Here is a 5,682-nt window from a genome sequence, read left to right on the forward strand (position 1 = left end):
TTTAGAAGCTGGGAAAGAGATGATGAGAAGCATGTGCAAAGTGCATTAGGGCACCCCCCCCCCCGCGTGGAATTATGGGGCAGGGCTTTCAAGAAAGCTCCATCTCCGGCTGCTTTGTTTTGACTTTGGCTAGGCTGCAGCCTGACAGGTCAAGTGCAAGGAGGAGTAAGCTGACGTTGCTCGGGTTACGAGGCAAAGGGGAGCCAAGCCATGGCGTCTTAGTCAAACATTAACAATGGCATTAAAAAAAAGAAAATAAATCTAATCTTGACAAAGCAAGGCAAATGAGTAAGCTAACTGCTTCCTCTTGCTCCGATGAGCCTCTTGTGTTTCCCAGAAGACATTCAGCAGATGGCCTTGGTTGTTTGTTGTTTAGGCTCCTTAGCCCTATTCAGGCATTATTCTCTCCTCATGAAAATGCTGCTCTGGTGAGAGAGCATATGCTGGTCTTTCCCCTGTTTGGGACTCTCCTATAGAGATGTCTTCTGGGACAGCACGCCCTGTTCAAACTCTTTCCAGGGTTGGAAGGTGTGGTGGTGGCCCAGCTATTTTTGGCTTGCAACAAAGGGACTCGTGGCAAAGATGAGCCAATGACCGGCCTCTCTACTCCCTAATTGGCACAAGGGCAGCTGGGCAAATTCCCCACAATGCCCTGGAGCAACATTATGTCAGGGGCATTGTGGGAAATCAACATGGCAGCTCCCAGGCTCTGCCACCTCCGTATGCGCCAGTGGTCAGCTGAGCTTAATGGCTGAGTCCCTGCAGGACAAACTCAATGGGTGTTGCTTATTCTAGAAAGAGAAAGTTTCACTTGTTGAGCTTTTGCCTCACGAACCTGCAAAAGGCAAAAGGAGTTTTGACAGAACAGAAAAGGTCATTGTAACGCAGGAGCCTTTTCTTACAGTCCATCTCTCCAGAGGCAGGTTTAGGGGAGTGTAACCAATTCTGCCGTGCTGTGGGGGAGCCACAAAAAGGCAGTAGAATGGAGCGTGCCAGATTTTTGCGTCGCACGGGTCACCGCTGAAATTTGAGAGCCCAACATCCACCACTGCTCTCACTTTGCCTGCTGCCAACCCAGGTGCCCTGCTGCCACCTAATTTAGAAACAACTGCGTTTTGCTTCTGGGTTAGAACTAGTTCTGAGGTATTTTGCATAATTTCCTTCCAGTTAAAGCATTTCATTTCTGAAACCGGATGTGGGGGGGGGGCAGGAAAACAGCGCCTGCTTTCCCCATCACCTGAAAAGCTATCGTGGTAGATGTTGCGGCAGCGTTCTGTGGAGTCGGATGTGATTGCAAAATGAATCAAATCCATGGTGATAATGCCATTGTCTACTTTGCCATAGTGCACTGCTCAAAACTGACACAGGCTTCGAATCCTACTTGGAAATGCTGACGATTGAACCTGTGTGCAAGGCAGGAGAAGTACCATTGAGCTACAGCTGGCACAGTATAAAATCCAAAAGGCAACAAGTGGGTGCAGCCAGCAGTGGTGATGCTATTGACTACTTCCCTGTAGCTGCGGGTTCTAACTATTGCTGTACAAACAACTGCATATTTGTTGCACTGTAAAATAGAGAAGCTCAGATACTTGCGTATAAAGTAAATATCTTCTTGTTGTATATAGAGGAGAAGCAGAAACAGGAAGGAGCTTATAGCGAATACCTAAATATGTGTATGATTAACCCACAAAAATATTGACTACCTGACTTACCCGCATGCACCTGTTTTGTGTCCTACAAGGGAGAGAAAAACAACAACACCCAGTTTTTGTCACCACCCAACACATGTTCAGTTGCTGATGTGAAAGAGAGGGCAAGGCTCTTACAGCTTTTACTAGTTGTAGAAGAGGGAATTTCAGTGTGTCATGGAAGGTCCAGCTCCCTCTTCTATATAACTGGTAAGCTGCAGGAGACCTCGCCATATTGGCCAATGAGGCATCCTTCAGAGGTTGTCGGACTACAACTCACACCATCCCATGCTGGCTGGGGCAGATGAGAGCTGTAATCCAACATAATCTAGAGGGCACTGTGTTGGCTACCCCGACCTAGTCCTTTGGGGGACATGCCTCATTCACTATCTGCGACACCCAGGGCAGCAGTTCATAAATTTACTATAATTTTTGCTTGCTTCTGTATATAGCTGTTCAGACAGTAAAACCTTTTTGGGGGTGGGGGGTTGTATGCAGCCAAATTTTTCTTAGGGCTGACCTGAAATTAAAGGCCCTAACTTTGGCTGCATACGCACTATGCCTTTAAAGCATATTTTTCTGCCTCAAAGAATTCTGGGCTCTGTGGCCTGTTAAGGGTTGCTGGGACCTGCAGCTTTGTGAGAGACTACAATGCCCAGAATTCTTTGAGGGAAAGAATGTGTATGCAGCCTTGGTCATGTTCATTAATTTCAGTGGAGCTACTCTGAGTAAAACTTATTTAAACACCACCCTTTTGTGGGGGGAACCAAAAACTATTAAAAGCAACAGTCTTCCCTGTTCCTGCCAATAGACAGACCATATGCCTCCAGTTCTTTTACAGATCTGAAAAGTGTATAGAATTATTTTCTGTTAAGTTTCCTTGATACCCCACCTTTTCCCAAAAGAACTCGAGGTGGCGTGTGAGGTTCTCTCCCCTGCACAATTGCTGGACTGAGAAATGACTCTGGCTGAGCCAAGATCACCCAGTCAGCTTCATGGCTGAGAGGTGACTTGAGTGCTTGTGCTCCTAGGTGCTAGTCTAACGCTCTGCCCACTGCACCCTGCTGCCTTTCATTGCGAAGGAAAGCAGAGTGGCACTGTTAAGTTGTGGGTGAACATATCAGATGACACAGCAAACAGCTCTTGTTTATTCACAGGCCAGAACAGAACTGAAGGGTTCAGCCAGCCTGCTTCTATAGAGCTCCACTACAATGCAACTGTAACCATTTTCTGTAACTATCCAATCACTGAACGTCACTTTCAATCCCCTTTTTGCATATGTGGACCTGAGTGAAAACTATCTACAGTATCCCCCTGCTGGCCCAGGGTGAGAACTTCAGTACATAACAGGCACTGTGGCAAGTTGTTTATGGCAAGTGCACGTAGACTGCGGCCAGACCCTCCTCTGACTAAGATGATGCTCTCTGGCATTTGCTTGTCTGTCTTTCACCCTAAGGCCCCGGGTCCCAGAGCAGGTCACAACAATTTAAAATGCAGCATTAAAAAAGAGTTTAAAACAAGTGGCAATCCCCAGAAGAGGGTGGCGACCAATGAAGTACACAAGAGTAGGGCTGGACCATTGAAAACTGGAGGCGCGTTGTCGAGAGGCCCTGGTTTAAACATCTGTAAAGTACGTTGTGCTCTTGTCTGTATTGCAGCAGATGAGTATAACAAAGGCGGCATTTTTTCATCTCCACCAAGCTAAGCAGTTGGCTCCTTATCTTTCTTGCCCTGACCTAGCCACTGTGATCCACGCGACGGTCACCTCCAGACTGGATTATTGTAACTCGCTCTACGTGGGGCTGCCCTTGAGACTGACCCAGAAACTCCAGCGGGTGCAGAATGCCGTGGCGAGACTCCTTATGGGGTCTTCATCCGGTGCTATACCAGCTGCACTGGCTCCCGGTGGAGTACAGGATCAGGTTTAAGGTGCTGGTTTTAACCTTTAAAGCCCTATACGGCCTAGGACCCTCGTACCTACGGGACCGCCTCTCCTGGTATGCCCCACAGAGAAATTTACGGTCTGCAAATAAAAACATCCTAAAGATCCCAGGCCACAGAGAGGTTAGGCCGGCCTCAACTAGAGCCAGGGCTTTCTTGGCCGCGGCTCCAATCTGGTGGAACACTCTGTCACAAGAGACTAGGGCCCTGCGGGACCTGACATCTTTCCGCAGGGCCTGCAAGACAGAGCTGTTCCACCAGGCCTTTGGTCAGGGCGCAGCCTGACCCCCTCCTCTGGCAATCTGCACAGAATTTTGCTTGATGGTTGCCATTAATTTGATCTTAATTTGATTTTCATTAATTTTATAATGAATGTTTTTAGAATGTTGGACTATTTTGATTGTTGTTAGCCGCCCTGAGCCCAGCTTCGGCTGGGGAGGGCGGGATATAAATAAAATAATTATTTATTTATTTATTTATTATTATTATTATTATTAAGATGGTCTCCTACACACACATTTCAAAATATGTGTGTGCCAGAGACTTCCCAGTAGGCAATGTGAGTGGTGGGAATAGGGCCTAGGGAGAGAAACCAGACCTCCTCCTGCATTGCAAAAACCTAATTGCTGAAGCAGGCCTTGTCTGGTCAATCAATGCAGCAGATTCCAGAGCTAGAGTTCCCCCTACAGGCTTATTTAACTGCTTACATTTTTCTTCAGATCATTTATTTATACACACACACACACACACACACACACACTGCATCATTTTTTTGGCCTCTTATGTTAATTGTATTGTTGTACACCGCTTTGATATTTCATGTGAGTGGGCGGTTTATGAATATTTTTTATTAATAAATAATGAGCAAACAGGCGGTTCTAACCAGGCCTCTTCTCAAAGACTTCCAGTATGGGATAATATGAATCTGGGAGAATTTTTTTGTTTTGTTTTTTTTTAAAAAAAAAAACATTTATAACAATTTGTATGCAGGGAAACACGCCCATCCCCAGATTTGAGGGGAGAAAGTGTTGGTGTTTCACTGAGTGTGTGTTCTAGGATTGCCAGTTGATCAGAAAAGAATACGCATACCCTCCAACATTTCTCCGATGAAAATAGGGATGTCCCGTTCCATAATGATAATTTTACTATTTATACCCCACACATCTTAATGGGTTGCCCCAGCATTCTGGTCAGCTTCCAACATATATAAAAACATAATAATACATTAAACATTTTTTTAAAACTTCCCTATACAAGATAGGGACTTCCTAAGGAAAAATGGGACATTCCAGGATCAAATTAAAAAAACAGAATGGCTTCTCTAAATCAGGGATGTCCCTGGAAAATAGGAACACTTGGAGGGTCTGGAATATGTTATGCCATTTTTAAAAAAATTTTTTGCAGTTGGACGTGCAAAAATCAGGCAGTGTGGTGATTATCAGCATTTTACTTATGTACTTACTTACTTACTTACTTACTTACTTATTTACATATGTTGGTTGGCTTTGAATGTTGTCCTCTGCCACAGCTGCAGTCCCTGGTCAAAAAGTTGGCAACTCTAAGGTATTCCAGTATTAAGGAATATGAAATCACAATAATTTATTTTTTCAAACATTGAAGGAGAGTACTGCCCCTTCCTCAAAAATCCCACACATAAGAGCAACACTTCAACCCAAAGTAGAAAATAATGTTGCCAACTTTTTTTTTTACCAGCCCTGCTCCTGTGCCTTTAATAACACCTTGATCTACAGACCTTACCAGGTGTAAATGCCATGATTAAAATGTATTCTGTATTATTTAAACATAGTTCTAATTTGTTGGCAACCCTAATAAAGCAGAAGCACAAGGGACAACTTGTGTATTTGGCATCTTAGTGAGTCACTGCTTGTTAGAGACATTTAGGCTTAGGATATATCCATCCTCAGGTGATAATGCTTATCTCCATGCCATAAAAAGGACTCACTTGCAGAAGAGGGGGCCCTTTCCCCCCACCTTAGCCGGTTGGAAAACCCACAGGGGGGAGTAAGTTTACCAGCATTTATTGCCCTAGAAG

The sequence above is a fragment of the Podarcis melisellensis genome, assembly GCF_964234715.1.
Source record: "Podarcis melisellensis genome assembly, chromosome: 13".
Taxonomy (NCBI): Eukaryota; Metazoa; Chordata; class Lepidosauria; order Squamata; family Lacertidae; genus Podarcis; species Podarcis melisellensis.